Source organism: Hemicordylus capensis, chromosome 5 (assembly GCF_027244095.1).
Source record: "Hemicordylus capensis ecotype Gifberg chromosome 5, rHemCap1.1.pri, whole genome shotgun sequence".
NCBI lineage: Eukaryota > Metazoa > Chordata > Lepidosauria > Squamata > Cordylidae > Hemicordylus > Hemicordylus capensis.
In genome coordinates, this window is record NC_069661.1 from 85,572,397 (window position 1) to 85,588,015 (window position 15,619).

The 15,619-nt window shown below is 41.3% G+C and overlaps 1 protein-coding gene across 5 annotated transcripts in view; it reads left to right on the forward strand.

Moving 5' to 3' along the window:
- Window positions 1–15,619, forward strand: part of WWC2 (WW and C2 domain containing 2) — a 196,323-nt gene that overhangs the window by 66,586 nt on the left and 114,118 nt on the right. The window lies entirely within an intron of this gene.

The window sequence follows — 15,619 nt, forward strand, 5'->3', positions numbered from 1 at the left end:
AGGCCTGTCTCTGTTCAGAATACACAAAAAGAAAACCAACTAACTTGTGGAACTCACCACCTCTAGATGCGGTGATGACCACTGGCTTAGATGGGCTTGAAAGGGGGTTAGAAACATTCATGGAGGAGGAGAGATCCCTCTGTGGCTATTAGTCATGATGGCTATAGAGAACCTCCAGGTGCACAGGCAGAATCCCAGATGCTGGGGACATGCAGTGGGTGCGGCTGTTGCCTTTGTATCCTTACATGTTACAGAGGAAGCATGCAGGTTTATTATAAACTTTGTGTCCAACTGCACAAGCAGTGGCTGCAGCCCACCCCTACCCACAAGCATCCCCTTCCTTCAGAATTTGCTTACAGAAGGAAAAAGGCGAATGAATCGAAAGTGACCGAGAGGGAGGGAGGGGAAATAAAGAAAGAGGGGAAGCACAAAAAATGAAGATGGCCCACAAAGAATGAGAGGGCGCAACAGAAGGCTGTAATGTACTTTTAGTATAAGGTTATGACAATGGAAAGCAAACAATTATCCCCGCCCCCTCTGTTTCTTCTTAGGAAACAACCCACATCCTTATTAAACTCAATAGGCCCAACTGTACAAAATCTTAGTTTCTGCTGCATATAGTTTGATGTACTGCACATTAAAATGAACATTGGACAAAGGGACCTCCTCTCTGTCCTCTCAAAAGACCCACCATGGTAGCTCATGGCCCCACAGGGGATGGATGAATCCCGCTAAAGATGCTACTCTTACATTTTTAGGCATTCTAGTGATTGCCTCCTTACAGCTATTATTTCTGCCACTATAGTTAAACCATATGTTGTTGTTGGAAGTGCTTTTGCTTAATGTTTTGTTGACATTCTGTCAGCTGGTATGTATCCCTCACTTCCTGCCCCTCTGGCTGCTGCCGCCACCAACAGCACTGCAATTACTCTCCAGTATATTATTTTATCAGGAAGCAAAAAGGTGTCACATAGAAATACGGAAGCACTCAGTTGCTGTTGAAAGTCACTTTGCTCAGAGTGTTATTTGCTCAGAATGTTTTTCCTTGAGGATTGACTGGTTGGTATGGTGGGAGGGAGCAGAGGTACTCTTACCCCCGGACATTGGGGCCCTGGTCCATGGCCTCCAGGGGCAGACTCCAAATGGTCAGGGGGGGGCCCTCCTGCAACCACCTGTGCCCACCTCGCCACACCGTACGTCCGGTGTTTTTGTTTTGTATAATTTAAGTGAGGAGTGGCAGCTGGGGAGTGAGCTTAGCAAGACTTGCCTACCTGCTCCCCCGGTGTTGTCCGAAGTGACCGCTGGGCTTGTCTATTCAGCCCAGTGGCTCTTGATAACTGCGAGGCGCTCCAGTGCGTGGCATCATGGGCTTGTGGCAATCTATTTTAACTGCACCGGTGCACTGTAGCGCCTCGCAGTAAACAAGAGCCTCTGGGCCGAATGGACAGGCCGAGTGGTCACTCTGGTCACCACCACCGGGGGGTGGGAGGCAAGTCCTGCTCAGCTCACACACACCCGGCCCACCCCTCAGCCACACACATGCCATGGTGGCTTGAATTATGCAAAAACAAAAAAAACAGAAAACAGAGGCATGGCGTGGCGGGCGCAGGGTGGCTGCTGGAGGCACCCCAATTGCCTAGGTGCATCCCTGGCACGGGGAAGGGCGGACCTGCTCTCATAGTTTACAGTCATGAGGCCAACTTTCCCACCCCTCTCCACAGAAGTTTTTCAACTTTTTAAAGAGTTCCCACCACAAAAATAAAAATAAAAATAAAGGACATGTTTCAGGTGAAAGAATGGCAACAAAAAGAAGAAGGAACTAGGTGAGTCCAATAGAAACTCTGTATTGCACCACAAGAACCCACCTACACAAAACCTTTGCTGTATGCAATATTAAATAAATCTGTAAAAAGACATTAAGGGGACACATTCAACTGCAACCTAATATTGTAAGGATTTTTCTCAAAACATACCAAAGGATGAAAGTTGCTGGATATTTAATATATACTGTTTTAGAATTACCCACATATATACTCAAATCAATACATAAATCCTTAAAATCATTAAAATTCACATATACATACACATTAAAATAACCAATAATACCCATTATGTTAATATTTCATATGGGCTAATACATAAAATCTAAAAGCACCAAACTATTCTTTCAATAATCCCTTTGTTTTATAGCTTCATGAGTTCCAAACTTCCAAAAGGTGCACAAATGCAAAGAAGGGGTAACAAAACTCTATGTGGACTTCTTGTACCACATGTGCTGATGTTTTAAAATCCACATCCATAAATAGATTCCTCTGTCTCAAAAAGGTGATAAAACGAGCTCCACATTTTACAATGCATGTGTAAGCACTCCTTTCTGTACTGAGCTGAAAATGCCATCAGATAAATTCTGGTTTTCTTTATATCTGTAGCCCTATTCAGATGTTAGATTATGTTCATATGTTAGATTATGTTCATATGTTACAGATGCTACACATGTACACATTTTTCTGTGAATGCTTGTCCATGGATTCATTTAAAAGCTGGACCTGGGTACAGGCCCCTCAAACACAGGGTACAGATATGAAGTGTACCATTGTTTGTGCATTGAACGTAACTTGTGAATAGGGCTTATTTGTACACGTAATATGCTTTCAAGGACACTGATTCCAAGTATGCTTACATGGCAGTCCAAGGAGCACACTTCAATTTCCTTAAAAGGAAACAGCACTAGCATTTTATGCTGTTTTTGTAATATCTTTTATTGACCGACTAATGAATCAAACTATATCAGGGGCTATCAATGGCCAGTTATGGAGAAGATGGCATGATTCTGTCATGAATACAATGTAGCAACACATGTATTTTGCCATAGGAATGTTTACAAAATATTTAATGCATAAAGGTGGCATAAAGACACTGGTTGATACCAATGCTGACAAGGCACATGTGAATCCATGTCGGCATCCAGACTGCTGCTGCTCCATTGCTCTCGTGGGAGACTGTGCAATGACAGTCAAAATGAACATTTTGACTTCCCCTTCCCTCTGAAGCCCACTGTCTGTCCCCAAAAGATGTCCCTGAGGGTTTCACAGCTCTTTGGAACACATTTTTCTGATGCACAAGGGCCCCCTGTCCAAACATCTGACACCCATCTTTCAGATAACTTTACCATAATATCAGCTGAAAAATACAAGTCAAGCTTGTTAATCTTTTAATATTTCAAAAACTATATGGCAGTGGACATAGCCAGACCAAAAAATCCTGGAAAACTACAAATTTCAGTATGCTGGAGCTCATGAAATACCCAAATACTATGTGGAGATATACTTGGAAAACTAAACAGAAGTGTCTATCTAATTCTCTACTATGCACTGTAGCATCACTATTACAAAAGTTTTAAAAATCAATGGAGAATTTGACTTTTCCCAGATACTCTGAAAATAATTAAAGGATATGCAGAGTAAACTGCGTCACTGCTTGGAATATATTCTAGTATTTCAGACAGTTGAGAGCAAGAAACTCCCAGTGGACCTTAAAACTAAGGATTTCACACTGATTCAAAGACAAACTCACCATTAATAGCCATATTATTAAGACATCACATTTAACTCATCACAAGAAGCAAAGTAAGAGCAAATGAATACAATCCTAGCTCATAAGCTTCAGCTCAGTATTCACAAGCCCTGATTCTCTGTACATAGTGCCAATCTGAATATGTGTACAGTGACTTATATTATATTAATTTTTTAAAAAACCATTTCACCTGTAGCCCCTTCGAGGGGCTTCCGAAAGGCCACGAGGGGGTCTGCAAAGGTTCCCCTCCCCCACTGGCCTCTAGGGCCTCGCAGGGACCATTTGAGCATGTGCAGTGGCCATTTTTTAAAATATTTTTTTTTTAAAAATGGCTGAAAACAAAATGGCCACCACGCATGCTCAAATGGCCTCTGCGAGGCCTGGCATGGCCTAGGGACTCACAGAGTCCATTTGAGTATGCACGGTGGCCATTTTGTTTTTGGTGGCCATTTAAAAAAATATTTTAATTTTAAAAAATTGTGCCCCCCTTCAAGTGGTGCCTGGGGCACGTGCCCTGCCTGCCCCACCCTAGATACGTCCCTGGGCCTCGAGTTAAACATTTTGGCCCAGTTCGGACAACATGCCAACCCTCAGTTACATTTACCTGAGGTCAGCATTTCTCATCATCCAAATGTGGGGAAAATACCACAGCTGTGGTTCCATTGCCACCTTCAAATTGCAGATTGAACTTTTGGTTTGAAGTTGGGTAAATTGCTGACCCCATTGTGTCATTCAAATGCAGTAACCTGTGATTTGTGCAGAAGCTCTTCCTGCAAGCATGTCCCCTCTCATATCAGAGCCAATGGTTTGCTGGGCAAGTGACATGCTCAATGGAAGAGGGAGGAGGATTGCAGGTGGAGACAATGGAGCTGCCAGATTGTCTGTGGTATGAGTCCTGGTTAACCTCAAGTAAGCCCACTTGCTGTTTCACTTGTCTCTCAAATGGGCCTTTGGGGTTTTTTTTTAACAGTCAAGCCAACTGGAGATTACTGAAGGAGGTGGTACCCTCTACTGGCAAAATATCCTGCTGCATTCATCTACCTGAAAGCAACATCACTGTTGAAGAGCTTTAGTAAAAATATTGAAATTGGAATCCTCCATGTTTAAATGTCCAGCTTCAAATGCCGATGGGAAACAAAGCCGTTTTTGGTTGCCCTGAGCTCCTTGGATGTAAGATGGGTCGGGTGGGGAATAAAAAATCAAGCAGCCTTCAAACCATTACATCAGATGCTACAAGCCTTATTCCTTGTGTGTTTCTCCTAGAGTCACCGTGGTTAAATAAGCCAGAGATACCCTGTGGTGCTGCTTATTTTGCTCCAGAACTCATTAATGGCCAGTTTTGCTTCTAGTTAGAGTTCTGTGACTGCAAGATAGATGCTGTGTATGTTATCAGTCCTGGATTGGTTCTTCCTACCCTCTCCTTTCCTTTAGCCAAATAGCTGTGAGAATCTTTCTGGGTGGTGGGAATCAGTTCTTCCCTCTCAATGCACAGAACACTCATCCTTTTATCTTTCAAAGCATGTGGCTTTTCACTCTCAAGCTCTCAATAACCCCACACATTGAATGCTGAGATTAGAATCAATAGCTAAGCGCAGTAAGGAGCAGAAAGCAAGCATTACTCAGCAATTCTTGCCTCCCTCAAAGCACATGGCCTATCACCTTGTGGTGGACAGGTGATTTCACCTGCTAATCTATTTAATTTCAGGATAGTTCAGCCATTAAGAAAACAATAATAGAACAGCTCTGTGCTGTGTGGAACCCAAGGCATTCTGGTAACTCTGGTTTTCTTTCTCTTTGCTTTTAGTCTTTTCTAGGGTCATGATTGAGATGGAGCAGAATATAAACTGAGATCTACTAGTACAGGGGTTCCCAAACTGTTGTACTCCAGATGTTGTTGAACTACAACTCCCATCATCTCCAGACACAATTGTGGCTGGGGATGATGGGAGCTGAAGTTTAGCAACATCTGGAGTACCACACATTGGGAACCTCTTCACTAGTAGATCTCTGGATGATCTGCAATAGATTGGCAAGGGTTTCTGACTTGCAATAGTTTTGTCAATAGCAAAAATAGTAAACCAGCCATTTGCTGGGCTGGGAATGCAACTCATGTTAAAGCCAAGGCAGGCTGAGAAAAGAGAGGGAAGCAATCGGCATCAGACAGACAGTCTGTTCTGTGACTGTGTCCATGTGCCTCACCCTCTGGACCCTCAACCCCGGTGGCACTGACTACCACTGTTCAGGACTGAGTATAAACTATTGCCTGAATTAAGGAAGAGTTTGATGCCTAACCTGCTCCAGTGCCATGAGGATGGGTTGTTGCACTTATGGGTTGTTGCCATGAGGATGGGTGGCAGTGGGTTATCCACGGCTTAATTTGTATCAGACCTAGAATGAATCTATTGTGTTTAGTTCAGTATCAGGACTTGAATGTTTGAAGTAAAGATCAGTTTGTCTCTGATCATGTGCAAGATACAGGATTTAATTTCAGCTAGGTCTTATCTGGACGCAGTCCTGTAACCTGTTGTCTGTGCTAGCCTTGAAAACATGAAACAGGGGAGATATGAGATTTCCTAAGCCTTTGCAGGGTACTTTCACCTCATAACAGATTGTGTTTAGGGGACAGAGGGCTGTCAGAACAACTGCTTGGACTGCCTGGATTGTTGAGTTTATTAGTACAGAAAGACTTATTAAAAGTGCACTACTCATAATACTGTTGTGTTAGATGAGCTCTACAGGAAGTCTTTATTTGTCAAGTTCTTCTACAAATATCAGCAAGCCAACATCTTAAATCTTCCTTAATCCATGTCTTGATTTTTTTCACAACACATGCTACTTCCTGAAGTGGTAAATATGTTGGCAAAAAAAAACCCCAAAAAGCAGTAGCTGGCAAAATATATGGGAGAGAAAAGAGAAATAAAGCGGAAAGGCATATTTATTGTTTTTAAAAACCCATTATATTGCTTTGTATCCATTCTCTAGTATTCAACAAGAGAGGCTTCAACAAGGCCTTTTTGGGGAAAGCATGAAGAATGGTGTTTTTCACTTCAGCCTGTTCAAGGCTAGCTTTGAATTTGGGAAGTCGTTAGCAGACTGCCCTCCATAAGCCTGCTCCTACCTGGGTAGGGCCTGACAGAGTCATGCTGCCGCTGCCAGACACAGGTTATGGACACAGAGGTGATCTCGGGAATCCACAGTAGGTCCTTAACAGCTGCCCAAATATGCCACTGGTTCCAGATTCACTCATCATTTTATGGGGAGAAATTTCGTACTAACAACATATTTTTTCTCCTAATACCTTTCGCATAGAGAAAGCAACAGACTGGATTGCAGTGTGTTCATTTGAGCACAGAGTTTCCTTGACTCTGCAGCCCATTTCCAGGTTGAAAAGGAAGATCAATCATGCGGTCAGGAATTCACATAAACATGGTACAATCTGATTCACTTGTTTTTGTGCAGTAAACGAGTGGTGAGAAGAGCAGAATGCAAGAACTAGAGACTCTTGAGATTTCTCCCTGGAAAGCAGCAGATGAACAGGACCACTTCCTGCTTGCTTCCCCCCCACCCAATGTTGCCCTTTTATGACTCATCGCTACTTACTTTATCTCTGTGATGTCAAAAAATACATTATCATTGAAATAATAAATGGTGCTCAAAGGCAATTTGCACTTGACATTTTCTGAGTGTTTAAACTCTACTTTCTACATAAAACAAAACAAAACAAAACATTGTACTGGTTCAAATGAATAGTGGCTGCTGCACACATTAATGCCAGAGCTGTAGCAAGAACATGGCTGCCCTGATGTCACTGAAGAGCGTGCTGATGCGATCTCAGCACATCCTTTAATCTTCAACCTAATCGCCCCTCTACTGATTGATTAAGTGTTGACTCTTAGCGACCACATAGATCCTCTCCAGGATGATATGTCTTCAACTTGGCCTTTAATGACTCTGTGGTGCATTCATTGCTATTGTAATAGAGTCCATCTACCTTGCTGCTGGTTGTCCTTTTCTCTTTCCTTCAACTTTTCCCAGCATTATGGACTTCTCAAAGGAGCTGGGTCTTCACATAATGTGTCCGAAGTATGATAGTTTGAGCCTGGTCATGAAAATTCTGGATTGATCTGTTCTATGATCCATTTGTTTGTTTTCCTGGCTGTCTATGGTATCCTCAAAAGTCTTCTACAGCACCAAAGTTCAAAAGGGTCAATACTTTTTCTATCTTGCTTCTTCAAAGTCCAGCTTTCACATCTATAGAGTGTAATGGGAAAACCCATTGTCTGAACGATTCTAATGTTTGTAGGTGTAGACACATCACGTCATCTAAATATCCTTTCCAAGGCCTTCATTTCAACCCTACCAAGGACTAGTTTCTGTAGCTATTCCATTAATTCCTTTAGCCTTCCGACTTGGTAATGACTGGAGTGCTACTTCATCTTCCCGTACTAGAGGTTCTTGCAAGTAGGGGATATCTTCTAGAGTATCTTGGATGTTGACGTCCCTGCTGTACATATTTTCAGTATACTCCTTCCATCTCTGTTTGATCTTCTCTGCATCAGTTACTATCTGTCCTTTGGCATCCCTTAACATACCAATTCGAGGTTGGAACCTCCCTCTGAGTTCAGAGATCTTCTGGAAAACTTGCCTTGTTTTTCCATATCTGTTTCCATCCTCAAGGTCTTTACAGATGTAATTGTAGCACTGCTCCTTGTCTCTTCTAACAGCGTTCTGAAATTCCATATTAACTTCCTTCCTGATGTCTTCATCTTTCTTGACTTTGGCTTCTCTCTTCTTCTTGGCAATTTCCACCGTCTGTTCTGGCATCCATTTTGCTTTCTTCTGTTTCTTGGTCTTTGGCAGTATCTTTTCACATATGTCCATAACAACTTCTTTGATTTCATTCCACAGTTCTTCTGGTTCCCTATCAATGAGGTTCAGAACTTCAAAGCGGTTCCTGATGTTCTCCTTGAAAATGGTGGGTACGTTCTCAAGATCATATCGTGGAAGCTGCAAAGCTTTGTTTTTCCGCTTTAGCTTGATTTGGAGCTTGCACATGAGCAGTTTGTGATCTGTTCCACAATTGGTCCCCAACCACGTCTTTGCTATTATAACTGAGCTCTTCCACCTCCTTGCATCAATAATGTAATCAATTTGATTTCTATGTACTCCATCTAGTGATGTCCATGTGTATAGGCGCCACTTTGGTTGTTTGAAGAATGTGTTGGCAATGAAGAGATCATTGGCTTGGCAGAAACTAATAGGTCATTCTCCTGCTTCGTTTCTGTTTCTTAGGCCATATAGGGCAACTGTGTTTTTCTCCTTACCTTTTCCAACTTCGGCATTCCAGTCTCCAATCACCAGCATCACATCTTGCTTGCATGTTCTGTCAATTTCAGACTGGACTTGAGCATACAACTCATCAGCTTCCTCTTCTTCTGCATCAGTTGGGGAATAGACTTGAAGAACTGTCATGTTAAAGGGTTACCCATGAAATCTTATTGATATTAGTCGGTCACTGACTGCATTGTTTCCAGGTACTGTCATTGCTATATCCTTCCTGACTATAATAGCAACACTGTTCCTTCAGGGGCATAGCAAGGTTGGAGTGGGCCCCGAGACAAGATTTTAAAATGCTCCCCCTCACTGAAGCTCAGCTCATGAAGTAAAGAAATCTTAAATGAGGCTGAACACACCTATGTGCCAGAACATCATCCTAAGCTACTTTTAAAAAGGTTTTGTAAATTGTGGACGATGCAAGTTGTTTAATGGTACTAGAGAAAGACATGCTGTTCTGGTAGCTCCAGGTCTAAACACATCAATTTCGGAGAATGAATACAACTGAAGGAAGCCTGGGCGGGTGCACAGTTGCGGGTGTCAGTCGTGTGACTTGCCTCAGGGGGGCACCCAAACAACTATCTCCCCTTGCCCTATTATAGTTATGCCCCTGTGTTCCTTCTTTGGTTTTTGTGTCTTGAATAGTAAATGGTATGGTTTTCTGACTGAAATTGTCCCTTTCCAGTCCGTTTTAATTCACTGATGCCCAAGATATCAATTTTTCATCAATTCATTTCATCTTTCGATGTGTTGATGTGTTGAGCTTTCCCATATTTATGCTTCTTACGTTCCACGTTCCCGTTGTAATTCTGTCTTTGCAGCTTTAGGTTTTCTTTTCCTGCATGGCAACATCAGCTGCTAGACGTCCAAAAGGCTTTAGTCTACTCACGTCATAAACACCATTGGTATTCTGAGAGATCTTTAGCTCTTTCTCAGTAGCATGTTGAGTACCATACAATCTGAGTACCATCTGACCTCAGGGCCCATCATCTGGCACTACATGTGGTTTTCTTGGTAAAAGTGGTTTACCATTGCCTTCTCCCGCACAGTATGAAATGATGTCTTTGTCATTGTCACTTGGTATTGAAAGATGAGTTTCACTTATCTTGGAGCAAGAGCCTCTATGACAATCTGGGTAGATATGGCTCCTCAATGCAATATTTATTGTCACTATGTCATGATGCTGCCAAAGAGATTATTAAATAATGTGTGGTAGATATGGAGAAGCAAAATGGATTTGAGCTTAGTTACCATCAACAGCACCCTAGGCGGCTTCTCAAATTACCCCCGATCTGCTACATACCTCGCCCACTTGACCACTTTAAATCAGAGGAGAGCCTTCTCGCTAACATGGTTAAATGCCTTGCCCTCTGCCATTTTAGATGGTAGATTTAAGGGGATCCCATTAAGGAACCGGCTATGTCCATGTGATGCGGGTGATATTGAGTCAGTTGCACATTTTTTTTTACATTGTGTTTACTACAGGGACATTCGTACTACCTGGATTGTATCACTTCTAAAAGAATAGACTGGGTTGATCAGAAGAGTATTATATTGCCTATTTCCTGGCGGATCGACATGGAGAGGTCACAATGCAGATAGCAAGATTTGGGGCAGCCGCTTGTAAATTGAGAAGGGAGCAACTTAGCCGTAACTGAGATTTTATATAATTTGATACGGTGCCACTAAGTTATTGTTTTGATTTTGTTTTGTTATATTGACTTATGCTTTGTGTGTATTTTGACTGGTCATGGACCGTAATAAACTTTAGAGAGTTAAGACTAGGAGTGGGGGACTTGCGTTCCCCTTTCAGTCATGAAACTCACTGTAGGACTTCAGGTGAGAGTCTCTCCCCACCCCCCTCCTAACCTGCCTCACAGGATTGCTGCAAGGATAAAACAGGTGAGGAAGAACATGTACACTACTCTGAACTCTTTGGAGGACATACAGGATATGTGTCATAATATTAAAATATGTATATTTGTCTATAACATATAGATATGTATGTTAGGTTTTAGACACATGCACTCCGATCCTAAGCATGTAAAGTCAGAAGCAAATTTTTTACACCTATCACAGCAGCAAGCAGCCTGGTTTGATCTGTTCTATGAACTACATTTAAGCGAAAAGCATATGCAATGGTAGTGTATATCTATCACTACAGTTATAGTGTGTGTCTATACACTACAGAAGGAAAAGCCACCAAATTTATTTCAAGCAGGACAGCAGAATGTCATATATGGAATTACCCCAATTTCTTAGGATTTAAAAACAAGCAAGTATTTCAAGGGCAAGGGAGCTTTTAAAATGAGTTTTTTGTGATCTGATTTGCAAAGTCTTATTCTGAAGCAAGTGTATAAAAATAGACCTTTAGTGGGGGGCGAGAAATGCTTAATGTTTGTTTTTAGCAATTTGTGAAGCTACTTCCAAGAAGTTGCGGTATTTTACTCCATTACAAGCTTATTTAAAATACAATATGGAAGTTATTTATACATGAGCTACTGTTACAAGCACAAAGCAAAATAAAATAGTAATTATTATAAGGAGAAATGTGTTGAGAGAGAGCCATTTCCTCATATATTTTGTTATTTAAACCATTTTGAGAATTTTGTTGTGAATATATATATATATATATATGTGTGTGTGTGTGTGTGTGTGTGTGTGTGAGAGAGGTTGGGTTTGGAAAACCACACACAGAGACCAGATTGGAGCTATAAGCAGTTTAGTATCTCCAAACCCAACAGCCAGCACATAGTAAACCAAAAGGCAACCCAGGCGGCTTCTCAAGGCAGGAACAAAAACAGATCGATTTTGTGAGATAATTTTTTTCTTCCCTCTTATTCTTTTTCAAAACTTTTAATACTTTTGTACTGACTAATTTCCTCACAAGAAGGTATATTGTTGGGATGGTGAGGGTTTTTCTTACCAGTTTGTATTAAAAATGTTTTGGCTTATATTTTGAAAATGATTTTTTATAAAAATTTATCTCACACATGCTCTCCCACACAGATTTTCAAGTGGGGGGGTAGGGTGGGACTTCTCTCACATTTGTACACATGAACATCCACACACATATAGGGTGGAGGAAAGAAACATAGTGGCTTCAGCAAGGGAAACAAATCACACACAAACAAAACAAACAGATAAGGGTTGGGTTGTTTTTTTTTTAAAGCTTTCCTGGAGTAGATAAGCCCAACAGCCAGCTTCCACTTCCCATTCAACTCCCCCTGTGCCTTCCTCACTCTGCAATTACATTCAAATGCTGAGCAAGGGAGCAGCACAAGACTGCTGGAGAACCAATCAGGCTCCTGCTGGGAGAGGGCAGGACTAGCAGCAGCATGAAGGGAAGTTTAACCCATGTTTTCCTCTGCTACTGCTGATCTCAATCCAAATTTACAGGGGGCGCCATTACACTCTTGCACATGCGCACACACACCTACCTGGATCTGCCCCTGGCTTTAAGCAAGATCAGTAGAATAATCTTTTAGGAGGTAAATTTCTGATAAACTCACTCTTGAGGTTTTAAACGGTAATTATGGATATTATCTACTTTTTAAAATATTTAGAGAAGTAATCTGATATATTTGTATTAAATATTAAAACAACCAACATTGGTTTTACATGCTTTCCTTTCAAATTTGGCCACAGTATTCAGAGACTTCATGGGCAGGAGAAGCAGCCCAGGAGCGCAATCTTGTGTGCACTTAATTTAATGTGACTTGCTTCCAACTAATTGGAGCTTATTTCTGATTAAATATGCTGAGGATTGTTTCATAATGACCCAGTAAATGGGAGTTACTCCCAAGTGAATGTGTATCAAATGGCAATGTAAGTTTTGAAATCCTATTTGCTTCTAAGTAAGCCCCATTGAGTTCAATGGAGCAAACTTCAATGTTTAGGCATAAGAAGCCTAAGAATGGCCCTGCTGGATTAGAACAATGTTATCTTAGTCCAGCATTCTGTTTTCAGTGGCAGCTGGCCGGGTGCCTCTGGAAACGTACAAGCAGGATATGAAAATGAGGGCTGCCATCCTTGTTTTTACCCTTGGCATCTTAGAATTAGTTAAGACTAACTATCAGTGGTAGACCTATCCTCCAAACATTTATTTATTTCATAATTTTATTTATTTATAAAGCTATTCCAAGCCAGTGTGGTGTAGTGGTTGGTGTTGGACTAGGACCGGGGAGACTGAGTTCAAATCCCTTTTCAACCATGAAACTCACTGGGTGACATAAGAACAGCCCTGCTGGATCAGGGTCAGGCCCAAGGCCTATCTAGTCCCGCATCCTCTTTCACACAGTGGCCCACCAGGTGCCTCTGAGAAGCCCATAGGCAAGAGGTGAGAGCGTGCCCTCTTTCTTACTGTTGCTCCCCTGCAACTGGTATTGAGAGGCATCTTGCCTGACTGAGCCAGCCACTTCTCTCTCAGCCTCACCTATGTTATAGTGAGGATAAACATAAGCATCTACACTGTTCTGGGCTCCTTGGAGGGAGAGTGGGGTAGAAATGTGAAAATTCTCATGGCTGTTGCCACATCTCAGTGTAGTTAAATTCCACAGAAGTGTTTCCTTTTGTGAAACTAAATATTTGGATTTCAAGTGCTGGCACTTTAAATTTTGGCAAGAATTGGTACTCATGACTTCACTTCAGGTGAGCCACTTTTAGCATTCTGTAAGCATGTGAAGTATGCAGGGTGTTCCTTACGTGCTCAAAGCTGAGTATGATTGAAAGGAGCTTTGCTGAGTTGTTTGTGTTCAGTTTTATTTGTATCCCTTCATGGAATTTGTGATTCTAGCTAGTTTGACTCTATTGGCGTGTATTGTAAGAGTCTCTTAGAATTTGGCTCTGGGTTGTTCATGATCCAGTTGAAGTACATAATCCAGTGTCCATTTCTATCCTGAATTTCATGCAGTGATCCTAGATGAGCATGTTACTTATTAATTGAGACTGCTTAAATTAGTTCCTTTCCACAAGATCTGATAACAAGCACTTCACAAATGTATAAAAATAGAGCTGATACAGATTGCATGTTGAAGACTCCATAAAGTTGGTTGAACACATGAATTCCTTTACAGTTCATCTGTCAAATTGGTTATGTATTAAGTTGTGATCAAGCTCTCTCTTTTTAGATAAATGTGTGTGCATTGAGTCTCTGGTTAATCGTTTTCCTATAGTGGTGGCGCTTAATATTTTTCTTCAGCAGTTGAACATTATCCACTGATTGGCTTCCCCATTTCTGTCTGCCTACTCAGCTCTGTGCTGTTTTCTCATCTAAAGGGTTACATCAAACAGAATATCATTCCTACACACAAAGCACTTCTGTTTAAGAAATAAGACACTACACCTTTATAGACTGTAATGTGTGATGTTCCTGCATGTGTGCATATTGCTGTGTTTTGCACAAGGTGAATGCTTGCTTGGGTTTGGGATAAGTTCAAGTTTCTGCTCAGCTGTAAAGCTTAGTGGGTGATCTTCAACAAGCCTCTACCCTTTAGCCTGGCTCACTATACAGAGTTGCTAGGAGAATAAAATGAGATTAGGATATGCCCCAAGTCTTTGGAATATGATAGAAAATAAATGTTAAGTTTTAAACCAAGTAAGAGGAAATGTTTAGGTAAGTCCTGCATACTGTACAGGTGAAACTCGGAAAATTAGAATATCGTGCAAAAGTCCATTAATTTCAGTAATGCAAATTAAAAGGTGAAACTGATATGAGACAGACGCATTACATGCAAAGCGAGATAAGTCAAGCCTTAATTTGTTATAATTGTGATGATCATGGCGTACAGCTCATGAAAACCCCAAATCCACAATCTCAGAAAATTAGAATATTACATAGAACCAAGAAGACAAGGATTGAAGAATAGAACAATATCGGACCTCCGAAAAGTATACAGTGTACTGTGCTTGATTGGCCAGCAAACTCGCCTGACCTGACCCCATAGAGAATCTATGGGGCATTGCCAAGAGAAGGATGAGAGACATGAGACCAAACAATGCAGAATTGCTGAAGGCTGCTAATGAAGCATCCTGGTCTTCCATAATACCTCATCAGTGCCACAGGCTGATAGCATCCATGCCACGCTGCATTGAGGCAGTAATTGCTGCAAAAGGGGCCCAAACCAAGTACTGAATACATATGCATGCTTATACTTTTCAGAGGTCTGATATTGTTCTATTCTTCAATCCTTGTCTTCTTGGTTCCATGTAATATTCTAATTTTCTGAGATTGTGGATTTGGGGTTTTCATGAGCTGTACGTCACGATCATCACAATTATAACAAATTAAGGCTTGACTTATCTCGCTTTGCATGTAATGTGTCTGTCTCATATATCAGTTACACCTTTTAATTTGCATTACTGAAATTAATGGACTTTTGCACAATATTCTAATTTTCCGAGTTTCACCTGTAATTGTTTCCAATTCTTCCCCCAAATATTCCTGTTGTTCAGGGTCCAGCAACATTTCCCATATGAATAATGTGCAAAGCCACCATCACTGCCTTAATGCCTTGTCCTCTTAATGCCCTGATCCTACTTAGGTGTAAGTCCCATTGATTTTCTTTTTAATGCAACTGACTTTGAATCTAATTTGCTAAGCTGCCTTTAAGACAATTAGTGTCTCGAAAACTATACAGTATATATCTCTGAAACCTCCTAGTGATTGGGTTGTGAAAGGAGCATCTATGTGGAAGTAACTCTGAAAATAAAA